The sequence below is a fragment of the Tasmannia lanceolata genome, unplaced genomic scaffold, assembly GCF_043159265.1.
Source record: "Tasmannia lanceolata isolate RefF3 unplaced genomic scaffold, GAP_Taslan_0.1 ptg000003l, whole genome shotgun sequence".
Lineage (NCBI taxonomy): Eukaryota > Viridiplantae > Streptophyta > Magnoliopsida > Canellales > Winteraceae > Tasmannia > Tasmannia lanceolata.
The window spans coordinates 57,071,505-57,091,733 of NW_027518680.1; the positions used below are offsets into that span (position 1 = coordinate 57,071,505).

Sequence of the window (20,229 nt, forward strand, 5' to 3'; positions counted from 1 at the left end):
GGCAACTCAATCGGCTGAAAAGGGAATTTTTCATTCTTAGACTGTATCTTCATCCTTCCCAAACTAATTTCAATTCCATCGGAACAGCGTTGAGCAAAACCATTAGAATATGAGTTTGAAACTATTAACATAGGCACTGAATCCCTGCTTCAGGAGATTAAGATTGGTAAAACCTTATCTCCTGAAGAACGTGCAGAATTAATCAAATTGTTAAAAGAATTCAAAGAAATCTTTTCCTGGTCATCCAAAGACATGCCAGGATTAAGTGAAGACATTGTCCAGCATCATATCCTTTTCTATCCAGAAGCTAAGTCAAAGAAGCAGAAGTTCAGAAAGATGAGACTTGAATGGCTCCTCAAAATCAAGGACGAGGTAACGAACCAACTGAAAGCAGGATTTCCAGAGGTTGTCACATATCCCGATTGGTTGGCAAACATTGTTCCCGTACCTAAGAAGGATGGAAGAGTGCGTTGCTACGTCGATTTCAGAGATCTAAACAAGGCCAGTCCAAATGATGACTTTCCTTTGCCTCATATCGATATCCTTGTCGATAACACGACAGGTCATGCCTTTCTCTCCTTCATGGATGGTTTCTCAGGATACAATCAGATAAAGATGGCTCCAGAAGATAAGACCAAGGCAGCGTTTACTACACAGTGGGGAACCTACTGCTACAGAGTGATGCCATTCGGTCTCAAAAATGCTGGTGCAACTGAAATCCAAGTGTGACAACCCAAGAGGGGGGTGAATTGGTTAATTAGAAATTTTAGGCTTAGTTAAGGGAGGATTAAAAGTTAATTCACTAATTAAGCACTAATTAATCTAACCCTTGTTCAAATAGATATATTAATGAAAGCTAGGGTTTAGACATTCTAATCATGCACATTTACAAACCCTTGTTCAAATAAACATTATAATGCAACTAGGGTTTATATATTTCAATCAAATGCATTTACTAACCCTTGTTCAATCAAAAGCATAAATATAAGTTAGGGTTAGAGATTACCAATCACCACACGTGCAAGAGAGAGAGAGAGAGAGAGAGAGAGAGAGAGAGAGGAGACATCCACAAGAAACACGAGATTTTTATAGTGGTTCGGTCTATCACAAGACCTACTCCACTCTTCCAAGTTTTCCTCCTTGTATGCTTCACTAAATTTGGGATTCTTGAATGGCGAATTATCAAGTCGTACACAACAACTTCTCAAACTTCAAAGGGCACACACCCTTTCTGCATGAAGCCTTGCGAGGGACACTCCCTCTTACATGATTTACCTTTGTTAACGGGCCGAATCGGAGACCCTTACCATGTCTTCACTTTTCTTAATGGGCGACGCCCGCCCAAACCATATATATATATATATATATATATATATATATATATATATATATATATATATATATATATATATATATATATATATATCCGCGGTCGCCCGGCTAACCCCCGGTCGACCGACCCTCTATTTTTATGCAAGTGCTGGATTTCCAGCAAGCTTATCGCGGTCGCCCGGAAAACCCTAGTCGACCGACCTTGTATAAAATTTCATTTTTACTTTAAAGTTCAGGGGCTTTTGGGCCATGGTCTTTGGGCTTAAGTCCTAGGTTTTCAAACACATTTTTGGGTGTGTGTATGGTTTCCAAAGATGTAAAATGTTAAGTATGAAAACCTTTTGAAAGTGCATTTAAACATAAAATCAAGAGGACTCTGAATACATTCTAAAAATGAATACCATTGAGTCTTCTTGGAATGTATTCGCTCATTTGCACTTCCTTGGACTTCTTCAGCTTGAGTGAACATCTTCAACATGATATGGCTCTCCTCCAATCTTCAATGCATGTTGAATGGTATATGAGGTGTCACCATGGCATGTTCAACTCCAAGCTCCTTCTTGACACTTGCTAGGAACTTGTGGGATCTTCACATTGAGCTTCTTGACTTAAATATCTTCAAATGATGATGTCTTCACTGTGAGTGCAAGCTCTTGGTTCGTTTGCTTCTTGATCAACAAGTCATGTGTTGAGAAGAGTTGTGTAATGACGATTATGACATGAAAATCTTGTATATTATACAACACCGCAAAGCAATACATTAGTCCATAAATGCTAATTAATTTGTGTTTGCTAGCATCAAAACAAGAGGTTAGGTGAATGATTAGACTCATGGGAACCCTTGGGCTTACATTCTCCCCATTTTTTATGATGGCAAACAAATTGATTAGGGAGGAAGTAGATATTAAACAGATAAATGAATAAGCATGATATGATATGTAAAATAGAGCATAGCTCCCCCTCACTATATGCACAAGAATAATAAATGAATGTAAAGCAAGTGGTGAATATACGATGGGCTACCTAATAAATTCCCAAAAACTCCCCCCCTTTTGGCAACAACAAAAATGAAAATTTTCACAAGTGAAAGTGCAAATGGTGTCTCAAGATCAATAATAGCTTATCTAAGCTATGTGCCAAGTATATGATATACCATTGAAGCTCATAGAATGGTTATCAAAGAATAAAACAAGACTAAAATGCATGAGAAGCCATTTTTTTCATTTTTGATCTGAATATTTTCCAGTTTAGCACAAGTATGGGGGCAATAAAGCATGTGAGCACATCACAATGGTCTATATAAACATGAATAAGAAACCATTTTGCTCTCCCCCTATTTATTTGTTATTGGCCCTAGGTGAAACCTATGTGAAAGGGGCATGACAATGCATTATGATGGAAAAGGTGAAGGGTTTGACTTGGAACTCTTGGGCAATAAGCAGACAAGTCTATTCCAGAGCATATCCATGCTCTGAACTATAATACAACTTTTAAAGTTCTCAAGTTGCTTGCCCCTAGAGATTTAAAGTTAAAGCTCCCGCTGACTATGTGCAACTAGTCTAAATATAGCAATTCAAGCACATATGGCATCAGATTTGCCTTTCTACACCTTTAACCATTCATAATTAATCCATTCAAAAAGATTTTTGCATTCAGAATGGGAATGGAGAAGTATCAGACAAAAGATATAGAGATGAATATAGTCTGGTACAAAAATACACATGTGTATAGTTTGGTAAAAAAATGGAAGAGATTTAGCAATTAAAGCTCAAGGTATAGTACCATGATTACTCTCCCAAAGAACTTTTCATGTGTATGAGATGTCTAAAGTGAACCATACATGATAAGAACAAACAAACATAGACATGTGAAATGCAAGTGTGAGGCACATCTATGTTTGAGGATGGGCATAGATGAAATGAATTACTGTAAAGTACTTCTATGACCCATGAAACTGCAAATAATATGCTTACAAAAGTTAGGCATAATGAATGATAAGCATATACCTTTCTCGGAAGGTTGTTAAGGAAGCCTTGGACATGATTAAAAATTCTCTTGAAAATAGCAGGTTTGTTACTTCTTGAGATGATAAAAGTGGCATTTGAAAATCTCTCGAAAGAAGTAAAACTGAACTGCGCATCATCATTTTCGGAACTCTTTTTAAAAATAATTTAGATGAGCACTACAATACTCTACATATCGTTAGAGCTCTCACGCAAAGCCTTTCGACTCTGTCAAATGAGTTACGGAATGACTCTCCAAGAGGGAAATGATTGAGATACAAGACTACTGATGAAAGTTTTAGAAGAACTTCGATCAGAGCTTGATCTTTTCATCCTTGTTCATAATGTTAGCATCCTTAATAATCTTCCAGGTTTGAGGGACTGTGTACTTGTTTTAAATCTTTCTCTCTCATCAAAAGGTCATCCTTGAAAGAATTCAGGAAATGTGCATGCCAACCAATAGATATGCATCATCAATTTCCTTAGTCTCTACTCATCCTTCACTGTGGAAAGAGATAGGATTGGACAGAGAAAAATTGTGTACATCTACCATCTTATTACATTGGCATGATGGAGAGAGACAAGTACCTTAGACAAGCTGCGAAGAACCAATTATCTGAATTGGTCTTTTCTTTCGCAGACAAGCGAGCTGATGAGCAATGTGACATGACTAAGGGTGTCAATTTTGGCTCGGGCTCGGAAGCTCTCTCGAGCTCGGCTCGAAAAAAGCTCGGCTCGAATCCTTAACGAGCCGAGCCCGAGTTAGGCCAGGCTCGGCTCGGCTCGGCTCGTTAAGGCTTGTTAAGAATTTAATATATTTAAATATATATATTATATATTAATATATACATTAAAAGGGTTGTCCATGGAGTGAAAGGGGGGGCAAAATATGTCACTTCATTTTTGGAACCCCATTTGTTACTAGGACCACCCCCATAGTGTAAAAAAAGTAATCAAATTACACTAGTAGGGCTGTCCAGGGAAGATGAGGGGTGTGAACATAATATAACCCGAGCTCGATAAGGTTCGCGAGCCGCACGCGAGCCTGACCGAGCCGAGCCCGAGCCCGAGCCGAGCCTCACTTGTGAGCTTAACGAGCCGAGCCGAGCCTGGCCAAGCTCGGCTCGGCTCGGCTCGTTTACACCCCTAGATAGGGGTGGTTATTCGGTTAAAACCGAACCAAAAAAACCGAAATGTTAAAACCGAAATTATTTCGGTTTCGCAAAATTCGAACCGAAACCGAAACCGAATTATGAGAAACCGAACCGAAACCGAACCGATTACAAATTCGGTTATAACCGAATAATCGAATTGTGAGAGGAAAAGAGGGAAAAAGTAAAATTTAGGCTTGGATCGGAGGGCTAGGATCATCCGATCAAAATAATTTTTTGAGCACAACATAATTAAGTTGTGATCAATCGAATGGACGGTTTTGATCATCCCACAGAGTGCACATAAAGCAACTTTTTTTGAAAAAAAAATGGTTTCATCCCTTATTTCGGTTATTTCGGTTAACCGATTTTTTTTTTAGATAACCGAAACCGAAACCGAATAACCGAATTTCCCAAAAAACTAACCGAAACCGAACCGAAATGGAGAAAAACCGAACCGAACCGACCAAATCGGTTCGGTTCTTCGGTTATAACCGAATAATGCTCACCCCTACCCCTAGACATGACAAATTCAAAAATATTAAGAATGATACTTTGCCAGCCCAAAGAATCAGCTCTCCCTCAAACAATTGTCATTGGCCTTGGATAGAATCTATAGGGCAAGGCATGACAATCCACAATGGCTATAGATATGACTGTAAATGTATAACAATTGGAACCTATCATGATGAAAGATGTTATTCACTTTAAGAGCACATGATAAGAGACTACTTCATAGGCAATGAGATGATCATCTCAAGCACTGTCCTATAAAAGAGAGTTCTAGAGATTTTTTAAACTCTAGAACAAGATACTTATCATTGGAAATGATGATACCATATGAGTCCATCCAAGATAAGTATAAAGCCTAAGAAGATATGGCACTGAGGCACATGCTAAGGGATTTTGTCACAAATGAAAGATGATCTCAAAATGTAAACATAAGATAAATTCCAACTACCACGCATATGAAGCAATAAAGCTCCATATGAGTGAACTCATCACATGTAGTGTGAGACCCATATCAACCTACATATGACAAGATGGAAATGACATATATTTTCATGTATTGCTCCCCCTTTATTAGAGACTCATACAGGGTATGAATTCAAAGGGCTATCCTAACACAAAAGCACCAAGGGATTTTGAGGTGAATGATTGACAAACCACCATTGGGCTACAAATGCATGATTGCTAGGGGTAATCAAATGATACCAAAAGAGATGACAACCTAGCAGACCATGGTCCTCCTAATTATGTGCATATATATATTTATATATATATATATATATATATATATATATAAAATAATTCAAGGCACATATGACTTACCATGGTGAAGATGTTGGCAAGAAGCCAAAGAAATTAGGTGTTTTAATTAAAGTGAGGGTACATTCTCCTTCTCAACAAGTACAAAGACTAAAAGCACCAATTGAATAGCTTTTAACTTTAGGGTTTGACATCTTTACCATGTAGCTAGTACCACACAGGGAGGTAACTGTAGATTATATAAATGTGTCAATTTAGCTCAAATCTATATGACTCAGACAAAAGACAAGTAGACTATAAATAACAATGTCTGAGAGACATCCATGGCTCATGCAAGTGATAATATATCACTTATGGGTAAACATGAGTAAGATATGACATTTTAAGCCTCCATGGATAGTTTACAAAGTTTGGACCCAAATGACATGACTCATAGGGTTCATGGTCCAAGCAACTATGTTTTCATCCACAAATCACCTATAAATGATAATGCAATAAGCACAAGGTGAATGAATTTATAGAAAGCCAAAATGCGAGGGAGATAAGTGTTCTCACCACAATGTATTACATGTTAACTATCATAATTGGTAGATACCCAATAATGATGCTAGATTCCTATGACATGTGTCTAATCTATGTCTAGCAAGGTTGACAAGCAAGGCTTTCTAATTGTGGATGCTAAGTGCAAATGTGATGTAATTTTGCACTTAGATGGATTTTAAAAGAATATTCAATACAGCACAAAGTATAGTTTAAAAACAAATATAGCATTTAATTACTTTTAGACTATAGCAAGTAAAAGATGTGATCATTAACCTCATATGAATATAGATACATGCAAGTTAAAAGCATCACACATATGAGTATCTATATTCATGGATACAAAGATATAGCAGTTAAGCTCATGAAAACTAGATACAAAGAGTATTCAATGAATTAAATTATCTAGTATGAATGTGAATGATATAACAATTTTGCACAATTCCTAAACTAACTCATTCACTGATTAGTTTAGATGAGATTCTTTGGAACCCAAATCCCTTTGGTTCTATCCAAGTTTGTTTGTGAGAGTGTATCTTTTCTTATCCAAACAAACTTGTTAGATTTCACAAATCTAAGCTTACACCTAGATTTGTGATGTCCAAATCTACCACAATAAGTACATGGGTAATTATTGGTAAATGAGGTACAAATCGAATCACAAGACTTTGAAATTGAGCAAATATGCTTATCTTTTTCTTCTTGTAGTCTTTGATTCTTATATGAGAGTTCTTCATTTACTTGTTCTTCATTTCACAAACATGTTTATATTTTTCAATAAATTCAATGTTTGTGTTTTCAAGGCTTTTTATTTCTTTCTCAAAGGCATTGCATCTTTGAAATAAGACAATATTTTTATGTATAAAAAATATGCTCAACTGACTTAATTTTTCATTTCTTTTCAAACTTTCATTTATTTCCAATTTTAAATTTTCAATTTGAATTTCAAAATTGAAAATTGAATGAAAGAACTTTCTTTTGCAAAAGATTTTTGTGAAGTCTCTTTTTGTCTAGAAATTTATCATTTGAAAAGAGACAAATATTTTTCTCAAAAGTGTTTTCTAATATCTTCCAAATATCTTTTGCATTGATACAATTTGAAATATTGTCAAAAATATTTGGAGTTAAACCATAACACATTGAAATCATTGCCTTTGAGTTCAAGAAAAATAATTTATATTATTTTTAGTATATTTCCTTGATAAAAAAACCCCTCATGACATCTAAGATGTCATAATCCATGGATTTGAGATAAGCTAATATTCTCACTTTTCAAGCTCCATAATTCGTTCCATCAAAGAATGGAGGAATTAGAGTAGATTAGCCTCTCTCAAAATCCATTTGAATTGTCACGGATCTTTTCTCTTACAGATTTTTAAGGTTAAAAAAATCTTTTTAAGAGCCTAAGCTCTGATACCAAATAAAATTCAAGTGTGACAACCCAAGAGAGGGGTGAATTGGTCAATTAGAAATTTTATGCTTAATTAAGGGAAGATTAAAAGTTAATCCACTAATTAAGCACTAATTAATCTAGCCCTTGTTCAAATAGATATATTAATGAAAGCTAGAGTTTAGACATTCTAATCATGCACATGTACTAACCCTTGTTCAAATAGACATTATAATGCAACTAGGGTTTATATATTTCAATCAAGTGCATTTACTAACCATTGTTCAATAAAAAACATAAATATAAGTTAGGGTTAGAAATTACCAATCACCACACGTACAAGAGAGAGAGAGAGAGAGAGAGAGAGGGAGAAGAGACATCCACAAGAAATACGAGATTTTTATAGTGGTTTGGTCTATCACAAGACCTACTCTACTCTTCCAAGTTTTCCTCCTTTGATGCTTCACTAAAGTTGGGATTCTTGAATGGCGAATCACCAAGCAGTACACCACAACTTCTCCAATTCCAAAGGGCACACACCCTTTCTACACGAAGCCTTGCGAGGGACACTCCCTCTTAGATGATTCACCTTTGTTAACGGGCCAAATCGGAGACCCTCACCATGTCTTCACTTTTTTTAACTGACCGAAGAGGAGACCCTCACCATGTCTTCACAATTCTTAACGGGTCGAAGAGAAGACCCTCACAAATGAAGAACAAAAGAAATTAAAAACACTCAATGCCTCTTAATAGGCGGATTACCAAATTGTAAAGATCACAATCACTCTAAAGAAATAAGCAAATGAAAGCCCTATGGAGTGCCTCTTGATAGAATATGGAAATACAAGCTCAAAGAGATTTTAGCTTTTGATTTGAAAAGTTGAAGTTAAAAAAGATGGGATTTTGATTTTTCAAAATGTTCAAAAGCTTGGTTAGAAACGTTTAGATAGTGTATATATAGCCCTTGAAGAAATATGACCGTTTGGGGGTAAAAACATAAAAAAATGGATTGAAAAAGTCAACCTGCGAAGCCCCAATGGCTCTTTTTTCAGGCCGTGGCTGTTGACCGAGGCACGGCGGTCGCCCGCCCTTATCGTGCTCTCTTTAAAAAATTCAAATTTCAAACCGACGTGGTCGACCGGCCCTATGGCGCTCGCCCGGCGAGGGCAATCTGTTTGAATTAATTTAATCTCAAAAACACTATCACGGTCGACCGACCCTTGGCAATCGCCCGCCCAAACCATGACAGATTTGTTTTTGTTGAAACAGAAACATATCCGCGGTCGCCCGGCTAACCCCCGGTCGACCGGCTCGCTATTTTTATGCAAATGCTGGATTTCTAGCAAGCTTGTCGCGGTCGCCCGGGAAACCCTGGTCGACCGGCCCCGTATAAAATTTCATTTTTACTTTAAAGTTCAGGGGCTTTTGGGCCATGGTCTTTGGGCTTAAGTCCTAGGTTTTCAAACACATTTTTGGGTGTGTATGGTTTCCAAAGATGTAAGATGTTAAGTATGAAAACCATTTGAAAATCTTTTGAAAGTGCATTTAAACATAAAATCAAGAGGACTCTAAATACATTCTAAAAAGGAATACCATTGAGTCTTCTTGGAATGTATTCACTCCTTTGCACTTCCTTGGACTTCTTCAGCTTGAGTGAACATCTTCAACCAGATATGGCTCATGTGACTTCTCCTCCAATCTTCAATGCATGTTGAATGGTACATGAGGTGTCACCATGGCATGTTCAACTCCAAGCTCCTTCTTGACACTTGCTAGGAACTTGTGGGATCTTCACATTGAGCTTCTTGACTTAAACATCTTCAAATGATGATGTCTTCACTGTGAGTACAAGCTCTTGGTTCATTTGTTTCTTGATCCACAAGTCATGTGTTGAGAAGAGTTGTGTAATGGCGATTATGACATGAAAATCCTGTATATAACACAACACCTCAAAGCAACACATTAGTCCATAAATGCTAATCAATTTGTGTTTGCTAGTATTAAAACAAGAGGTAAGGTGAATGATTAGACCCATGGAAACCCTTGGGCTTACATCAACTTATCAAAGGGCTGCAACTACCCTCTTACATGACTTGATCCACAAGGAAGTAAAGGTATACGTTGATGACATGATTGTCAAAGCTAAGGATCGAGCAGATCATATCCGCACTCTAAGAAAATTCTTCGAAAGAATTGCAAAATACAAGCTCCGGCTTAACCCTAACAAGTGCGTTTTAGGAGTTACTTCCCAAAAGTTGCTAGGTTTCCTTGTTAGCCACAGAGGAATCAAGGTAGACCCTGCCAAAGTCAAAGCAATTCAAAAAATGTCGTCTCCACAAACAGAAAAAGAAATCAGAGGATTCTTGGAAAAATTTCAGTACCTAAGCCATTTTATCACTCAGCTTACCAGCACATGCGAACCAATCTTCAAGCTTCTAAAGAAAAATTCATCCAAGTAGTTGTGGACCCCGATCCTGAGGAGGAGGCGAGAGAATGGGTCCCCCGTCGGTCTTTTGGATCATCCACATGAAGGAGAGCTCTACCAAGAAATTCTTAAAATGGTGCAACTATCATAGCATAGCACGAGTGGTGATAAAAATGAGATACCTCTTGATCCGGAGCCAAGGCTCAAAACCAAGACGTACCTAAAATAACTCAGAGTCGTCATCCAAGGAAGTCAGCCCTAGAACCCATAAAAACAAATCTTCTGTGCAATGGATAACCAGAAATATATAGGTATGTGCCTGATTACGAATGAGGAAGGTTTGAAGAGCACCCCATCAGCGCAAGTGCAAGCACTTGGTCTCTTATGCCATTTATTATTAGCTTTGAAGAGTTTTGGGCGAAAATCATGTGCAATGGGAACAAATATCTCCGAGAAAAACTTCTACCTAAACATGCATGACCCGGGGATAATAAGCACATACAACATAAATAAAAGAAGTGTCACCTAAGCATAGCTAAGTTATGAGTGTCATACTGTGGACCCCGATCCGAGGACGGTGCCGAGGGACGCGAGATCCCTCCTGCAATCCTCTAAGATCTCCACAACGTGAAGGAGAGCTCTGCCAAGGAACTCTCGAAACTGTTGCCACCCTCACAGCATAGCATGAGTGGCGATATAAAAAGAAAGAGATACATCCTGATCCGGAGCCAGGGCTCGAAACCAAGATATATCTGAAAATAACTCAGAGTCGCCATCCATGGACACGCCATGGAACCAAAACAAATGCTCTGTTTGCAATGGATAACCAGAGATACAAAAGGTCCGTGCCTGATGACGAATGGAGAAGGTCCGAAGAGCGCCCCCAATTCGCCCGAGTGCGAACACTTGGTCTCTTATGCCATTTATTATTAACCTCGAAGAGTTTCAAGCGAAAATCATATGAAATGGAAACACGCATCTCCGAGAAAACGTCTATCTAATCATGCATGTCTCGGAGATGAAAATAAGCACACACGAAAGAACCGAAATAAATGTCACCTAATGATAACTAGGTTATGAGTGACATGCCTAAAGGGTGTCTAAGTTCTGATGTGCAAACACATGCAAGCTATAGCTAAAGGTATAGGATCAGTACAAGAAAGTAAGAAAACATATCAAAAGAAATACAATAATTACACAACAAATCCTAAGACTTTAAATGATTAGCCCAAGTCCTCGGATGGTCTGGTATTCATCCAAAGAAGCCTACGTATCCCCGCCTCCACGAGAATCAAGGCAACGTAGTTCTTCGCGCCTATTCTAAGCTAGGATGCCTAAGACACCTAGACCTCTATCTTAGACTCGATCTAAAAGACCGGACTAGTTATTAAAGCTTCTTGAACGATTATTTAAATTCCAGTGAATTGTAGATTTTAGGACACCCTATATGCCCTAACTAAATGCAAGTTAGCCCTAAGCTAATGCAAGTGGTTCCTACAACCTATGTATAACTAGGCTGTGCGTCCTAAGAAAAATAATGGGATCACTAACGCATCTTAGACCTAGTCATCAATCGGCGATGTGAATTGCCAACTGACCGGACGGAGGCGCTCCTATAACTCTAGGACAAACCCCTAACTCTAAAACAAACACAAACAAACACACAACAAATCAAAGACAAACTCCTAACTCTAAAACTCTCTATCTAGGACAAAATCCTAACTCTAAAGGAAGATCTTGTTGAAAACAAAGTTTTGAAGAAAAATGGTTAAATGATTTATTTACAAAGTTTGGCTGGACCCGGGATAAGAATCCCAAGCTGCACTACGTACCTCGTGGAAGAGGATCAAGCCAACGTAGTTCGAAACGAACTCTCTAACTACACTCAGAACAATTCAAAACAATTCAAATGTTTCGATATTTTTGGATTAAAGGTTTCTGATGTTTTCACCCTTTTGGTCAAAGACCGGAGGGAAAAAACAAAAACAACACCCTATGGCCAAATCCTAGGGCTAAAAGGGGAAACTAGGCTCTAATAATACCATTATAAGAGCAAATGAGTCAAAGACTCTCTAATAACACTGCAAAGGACAAGTGAGTCAAAGACTCTCTGAAAGAAAAGGAATATGAGTCAAAGACTCTAACAATACCAACTAAAAAGGATAAATGAGTCAAGGACTCTCTAAAAGAAATGGAAACACGAGTCAAAGACTCCAATAACACCAACTAAAGGATAAATGAGTCAAAGACTCTCTAAAAGAAATGGAAACATGAGTCAAAGACTCTAATAACACCAACTAAAGAATAGACGAGTCAAAGACTCTCTAAAAGAGAGAGAAACATGAGTCAAAGACTCCACTAATACCAACTAAAGGATAGATGAGTCAAAGACTCTCTAAAAGAAAAGGAAACACGAGTCAAAGACTCCACTAATACCAACTAAAGGATAAATGAGTCAAAGACTCTCTAAAAGAAATGGAAACATGAGTCAAAGACTCCAATAACACCAACTAAAGAATAGACGAGTCAAAGACTCTCTAAAAGAGAGAGAAACATGAGTCAAAGACTCCACTAATACCAACTAAAGGATAGATGAGTCAAAGACTCTCTAAAAGAAAAGGAAACACGAGTCAAAGACTCCACTAATACCAACTAAAGGATAGATGAGTCAAAGACTCTCTAAAAGAAAAGGAAACACGAGTCAAAGACTCCACTAACACCAACTAAAGGATAAATGAGTCAGAGACTCCCTAAAAGAAAAGGAACATGAGTCAAAGACTCCACTAACACTAACTAAAGGATAAATGAGTCAGAGACTCCCTAAAAGAAAAGGAACATGAGTCAAATACTCCACTAACACCAACTAAAGGATAAATGAGTCAGAGACTCCCTAAAAGAAAAGGAACATGAGTCGAAGACTCCACTAACACTAACTAAAGGATAAATGAGTCAGAGACTCCCTAAAAGAAAAGGAACATGAGTCAAAGACTCCACTATCACCAACTAAAAGATAAATGAGTCAAAGACTCTCTAAATGAGGCAAGGCATGCCTCCTATGGGTACACCATTTATCAAAATCAAAGCAACCTCCCTGAGGTTAAGCTAAAAAAAAAAAAAAGAGGCTTGCCTCCAAAGGAGGATTTCCTAATGAGACAGAATATGCCTCATAGTACAGGTTCTAGTATCTAAAGAAGTCTAGAAGACTGCGCTAGTCCACCAAGAGAGCAGAAAAGAGCTACTAGGCAATCTCAAATTTCCATTCAATTCTTATATAAACAAATCAAGTACTAAGCAAAAAAGGACTTATAACTAAAGAGTACACAACCTGTAATAATAGCAATCATAGCATGATAAACAACATTAATTAGCCCAGACCAGCCGCTAGGTAGCCTAATGAAGTAAAAATAATATCAAACACTTCAAAGCCAACCACAAACCCCAATACGGGGACTCCAATGAAATCAGATGATGCCAAAGTAATCATCTGATTTCCTACACGTATAATATTTCTACAAACCGCCTTGAAATCAGACGATATTCGTGTCAAGGACATCGAATAGTGCAAATCATCTGATTTCCTTCTTCAATTAAACAATTTATTTAAAATAAAATTAATTAGCCCAGACCAGCCGCTGGGTAGCCTAATGAAATAAAAAAATGATATTAAACACTTCAAAGCCAACCACAAACCCCAATACGGGGACTCCAACGAAATCAGATGATGACAAAGTAATCATCTGATTTCATACACATATAATATTTCTACAAACCGCCTTGAAATCAAACAGTACTCATGTCGATAACATCGAATAGAGTAGTCATCTGATTTCCTTCTTCAATTAAACAATTTATTTAAATAAAAAATAAGTATGATAAGCTTTCAAGATAGTCTCACCTGAACAGTCCATTCATCTTCAGAACCTAACTCAAAACTTAACATAAAAGAAAAATCTTAAATTTTCAACAAATTATACAAATGCATGCAATGATATTTCTGATTTTTATAAATTTTGGTGCATAACAGGGGGCATCAACTTGTGCAGATTCAAGTGCAAAAAACGGTGAGCCACAAAACACAAAGACGGGCTCCAAGTAACCTTATCATTGCCCAGAAAAGGGTTCTTTTTAAAAAAAAAATGGTTAAAAGAAATCCAAAAGGTTGGGTAGGCTTACTAAACAAAAGAGGGGAGCACTACTTGGATTGAGCGAGTCTCCTAAGGATGGGCTTGGGCTAGCGCCTTCATCGCCCTGGCGATGATAGGCAAGGACAGGGCGACTAAAAAGACTGTGTTAGTCTTTTACCTATAAGGGCGCCCCGCAAATGAGGCTATACAAGCCTCTCAAGAGGGGGAATTTCTAGAGACAAAGCCTGTCTCCTAGGAGCGGACTTCTCTAATGAGACCAAGATAGTCTCCTAAAGGATTGACCTTTCCGCTGAGACATAAGTTGTACACTCAAGCACGTTCTACCTATCACCCTTTCTCATTCATCCATAAAGAAGAAAAATCGAGGTAATCATTATATACAGCCCATCATGCTCAATCTGATATTCTTTTCATATGCCAAATGAATGCTATATTTAAACCCAGCTTATCTGTACTTATTTTAGAACATTCCAAAGGGCAGAAAAACAAATATATCTACAGAAGTTGGGTATGGAAGGCCATAAGAGAAGAATAGGAGATATACAAACCAACAGGTTACTAAAGTGACACTTAAGATGCAAAGATACAAAATCTGATATGAACCATGCTAAAGTACCTGATTAACATGATGGTAACAACAAAGGCGTAATCCCAAGGATATAACGCTTGACGATTACAAACAAAACAAGCAGGTAATAACATGTCCATTGACCATCAGATTGCCAAGATTCTAATGATGCTTGAACCAACAGATACAAACCAAAAAAGTGCAAACCATACAAATCAGCGAGAAACTGAACCAATTAAGAGCTGAATCATTGAGGGACCAAACCAATGTATGAATCGCATAAACCAGTGAAACTAAAACAGTGAAGGACTGAATTCGTAAGGAACCAAACCAGTGTATACATCACTAAGATAGCAGCTAGGTGCTTTCAATCAGGCAAAACCCATAACTGTGAGTGCATATATCCGCAAAATCAGCAACTAAGTGCTTCAAACGAAACCAAAAAAACTCAACTGCTGAGCACAAACAGATACATATATTCATATGCGCACATATGCTCGCTCATCTACATACACACACCTATACAGATACACTCACACCATATCACTGCCCTATTTTGCACAAAATCGCTAAGCTTAAACACCAGCTCATATTAAAGGTGTGAATTCACACAGAGGAAAAATCAAACAAGTCTTAAACTGAAGATTTTCTATCATAAGATCAAAATGGAATTCTAGAGATATGCAAAAATAAACATGTTTAAATTACCTGATGAAGTAGCTAATTCCAGACATTTTTCGATTTCCTTCGGCCATTACCTTGAGCTTCTTTCCAAACCCGATGGTTTGAAGATGATGAGGATAAATGAGAGATGCGGCTGTGAAGTAGAGGGTAGGAGAAGAAGATCGTTGGTGGCGAGTGGACGGAAAAGACGATGACCGGTCGGAGAAGATGACAGACCTTGCCGGAACAGTTTGTGATTGCCGGAGATTGGGTTTCTAGGTGGGTTTGGAGAAGGAAAAAAAACGAATCAGAGCAAGATGGAGATTTTAATGGAGGTTGATGGTGGTGGATGTGGTGGTGGACTTGAGATTCGACCGAAATGGGTTTGATGTGGGTTGAACGAAGAAGATGAGGTGGAGATTAGAGGGAGGTGGTGGAAGGAGTGGCCGGATTTAATGGAGTTTTGGCAGAGAGATGGGGTTAGGCTGGAAATGGGAGGTTGAAATTCCACTTAGCAACCCAAGAGGGGGTGAATTGGGTTTCTTTTCTAATTTTAAGATTTTTGAAAACTTAGATTGCACTAGTTTTAGATTGAATAGGAAATCCAAAATAGTATTCAAAGCAATAGTGAAAACTTACCACACAAGAAGAGGAGAAGAGGCAAAGAAGCTTTGACACAAAGATTTTTATAGTGGTTCGGTCTTAGCTCAAGACCTACTCCACTCTTCTCAAGTTACTTTCCTTGAGGATTCCACTATCTTCTCCAAGGAACTTAAATACGGCGTTCCTTCCGTCTTGTACAAATCGAGCTCCACGCTCCAAGGGTCTTCTACGGCGCCCTTGTGCCAAATACAAAGAAGATGAAATGAAAAAGCTTGCTTGCCTCTAGATAGGCTAATTTAAGGTAAAGCTCACTCACTCTCACAAGAACAAGATTGAACAAATGAAGGTCCTAAGGTCTCTCAAGAATAATCTAAGGTAAATGGCACAAGAGAGAGATGGAGAGTGAAGATCTTCAAGAGAAGGAGAACAAATGGCTTTTTGTGCTCTTGAAATCTTTGTAATGTCCTTAGGTAAAAAACCCAAGAGTCCCTAGGTTCATATAAATAGAGGGGACAAAAAACACAAAATTTTCGCACCCCAACGGTCGTCTCGGACTCCGGGCTCGGAGCTCCGAGCGGCTATTTTTTTGAACCTGGAACAATTCTCGGAGCTCCGAGAAGCCTACGGCCAGCAGATTTTCCTTATATTTTTGCTGATTTTGTTTGGGCTTTTGGAACTTTGATTTTTCAAGATAAATGGAGTGTCATGAGGGTCCAACAATGTTGAGACACCACTATGAACATTCACAAACCCATTAAATTCTATCTAGGTTGATTTTAACTCTCCTTTGTGCCATAGACCTAGACAAAACATTGAGGACCATTTACATTCTAAATTTACTTGGTCTTCAATCTTGTTGGCACCTTGTAGAAGCTTTGACATGTCTTCACTCAACTCCATTGATGCTTGAGTTGATTTGCCATTCTTGTGCTTGAGTTCAACCTCGAGTTCAACCTTGAGTTCAACCTTGTCATGTACTCTTGAGGATGGTACACTGTGAACATTATAACTTTGCCAATGGAAATCATTAGTGTATAAAACCTTTAAAACAAATTTAGTTTGTTAATCATCAAAACAATTCAATAGGAGTACTTGTTGAACCCTTGGGCTAACAATCTCCCCCTTTTTGATGATGACAAACATAATTTGTTTTAGGGTAGGAGCTCCCCCTTTAGGGATGAATAAAACACTTTGGGCTCCCCCTAAGAGTTTGATTTAATTGAACATTTAAGGCATTACTTTAAGGATGAAAATTTGATTGCAAAATTTTAAGCATAGAGCTTTGCTCCCCCTTAATATATGCATTGGGAGCTCAAATATTCTCCCCCTTTTGTCATCACCAAAAAGGTGGAACAAAAGGAGTGAGGGTAGGTGAGAGCAAATGAACAAGTAACGTGAAATGCGATAGAGAGAGTAGGCATAATACAAGGTATGCAAGCAAAAAGAATGAAACATAGAGATATATATAGAGGATGTGAAATGGCATACAGAAAAGTGCATACAATCAGTCAGCGTACATAGCATTCATGACACAGCATAATGGCGACAGATGTAGATAAACCTAATACATCCCAAAAAAAAGATCCATACAACCAGCGTATAGTCCAAAGACTATCGATACAAAACAGAAACAGATAGATACACCGAATAGAAATAGAAATCTGAGCATCAGAGAACTCGAGCCATCTACTGAGGCGGAGGAGGCGGTGGCTGATGAGAAGAGCTGCCCGGCGCCTGGCCCCACTGGTCACCGGAGAGGTAACGATAATAAGCGGCCCACTGCTCATCAACGTGGGTAGTCATGGTCTGGAAGCGAGCAGAGATCTCAGAGTCGACATGGGTAGATAGCTGCGCAAATTGTGAGGCCATGGATCGTTCAATAGCCTCCTGCATCTGAGCCAAATCCTGGCGAGTGCAGTATGAAGATGTATCCTGTGATGGCTGCGGGGCCGGTGCAGCCTGAGCATCGGCTTCGTAGCCGCCTCCAGCGGCAGGAACAACGTCAACCGCTACTTGATTCAAAGCCATGCGGTTAAAGGTCTGCTCATCAAACGGGGCAGTCGGAGTCATGGTCAGTTTACCATCCAAGGTGATGCCAAAGTGACGGAAGACACGGGTGAGGACCATCCCATAGGGCAACGAAGAGCGGTAGCGGCCAGGGGTCTGAAACATGTAGCGAAACATGATGTACGGCAGACAAAGCTGGCGGCCCTCGAGAATGTTGTAGATAAGATAGGCCTCTAAGGGTCTGAGGGCTTCACGCATCCCACCACGAGGGATGAAGATGTGGTACATAAAGTTGTGAAGCATACACGCTACCGGAATGAGGTCGGCGGATTGGACGGGCATATTTGAGTGGTAGTGCCGCGTAATCCTACCATAGACGGTGTCATGATCGATATCATCAAGTGAATGTGTCCCATCTTCAGGCCATAAATAGTGGGTGAGGCCATCAGAGCTGATCCCAAGAAGAGTGGCAAAGGTGTGATAGTTGAGTTTGATCACTGTTTTCTTGATTTTGGATTCAATTTTGAAGAAGGAAGGAGAAATTGTGAGATTGGCGTAGAAGAGACGCACCAATCGAGGGTATACTGGTTCATTGAGGTGTAGGATGGATGTCCAGTGAAGGGCATCAAATTTGGCCTGTAAGTCAAAAATTTGAAGGACAGGGGGATCAATGTACCTGCCGGTGAGGATGCCCCTAGTGCCGATGTCGGCCCAGAGTTTCTTGGCTTTATCCCCAGTAAAAAATGAGTTAGGCACAACCTCAGCCGCTACAGCCTTTGCCTTTGCCTTCTTCCGAGAAGGCCCTTCTTCCTCGGGAACTTCTTCAGGAAAGTATTCAGGGTCTGCAGCTTGGGAGGAGCCTCCAATGTTGAGATTTTTGGTTTTGGGAGGCATTGTGAGAAGAAATGTGAGTGGAGAGATAGCCCTAAAATGAAGGAAAATAAGAGAAATAGAGAGAAATAGAGAAAAATAGAGAGAAATAGAGAAGGATAATGGTTTAAAAACAAGGAAATAGCCCTAGAATGGAAGAAAATAGAAGAAGGGGAGAAAGGAAGAAGAAAAAAAATGAAAAAGGGAGAAATTCTAGGGTTTGAAGAAAGAAAAAAAATGGTTTGGTAGGAAGAAGAGAGTTATAAGAAATGGTTTGAAGGAGGAAAAGGGGTTGTGGAAGGAGAAAAAGGAAGAAAAAGAACGAAAATGGAGGTAGGATTTTAGGAGAAAGGGAAGGAAGAGGGAAAGTGGAGAGAAGAATATGTAAAAATGAACCGGATCCAGGGGTTTTAACGCTCCTGGACCGATTCTCGGAGCTCCGAGAAATATTCTCGGAGTTCCGAGAACACACGCAATTTTTTATTTTTCTACTGTCCGATTCTCAGAGTTCCGAGAAATTTTCTCGGAGTTCCGAGAAGCCTGGAAGAAATCACGGAGTTCCAAGAAATTTTCTCGGAGTTCCGAGAAACGCTCCAGAGCCCTCTGTTCATTTCCTCGGAGTTCCGAGACAAAATCTCGGAGTTCCGAGATTTTTTTTTATTTTTTATTTTTTTGAATTGAATTGAATGGGAGGAGAACATAGTTACATGTGATATTTTGAATTGCAACTTAACCATGATCCAATGCATGAACACACAGATGACTTTCCGAGGGTTTTGATGATGGCGCAAGGCCAAAGTTTTAAGTATCTTAATTTAGGGTGATGGTACCGACTCCCCCTTGAAATGAAGTGGGCTATGGGTACCAATTGAGTGATTTTTAGAGTTAGGGTTGGATCATCAAAAACCATGTAGTCACAATCAAAATATGAGATATATATATACAAAGATAATTATGTCTTCTATTCATGCTTCATGTGCAAACTCTTTCATTTGATCTAGACTCCAAATGTTGAGTCCACTCCTAAGGTCACAAAATCGATCCTCATTAAGGGGTTTTGTGAAGATATCCGCCAATTGTTCATTGGTGTGGATGTACTTAATTTCAATATCCCCTTTTTGAGAATAATCTCTTAAGAAATGATGCCTTACCTCTATGTGCTTAGTCCTAGAATGTTGAATTGGATTTTTTGTCAAGTTGATGGCGCTTGTATTATCACAATGGATTGGAACATTACTAAATGCAAGATTATAGTCCATGAGA

At 38.7% G+C, this 20,229-nt stretch overlaps 1 pseudogene; it reads left to right on the forward strand.

The window, feature by feature from the left end:
- Nucleotides 1-252: 252 nt before the first annotated feature.
- LOC143869965 (uncharacterized) overlaps nucleotides 253-20,229 on the forward strand; it is a 51,529-nt pseudogene continuing 31,552 nt past the window's right edge.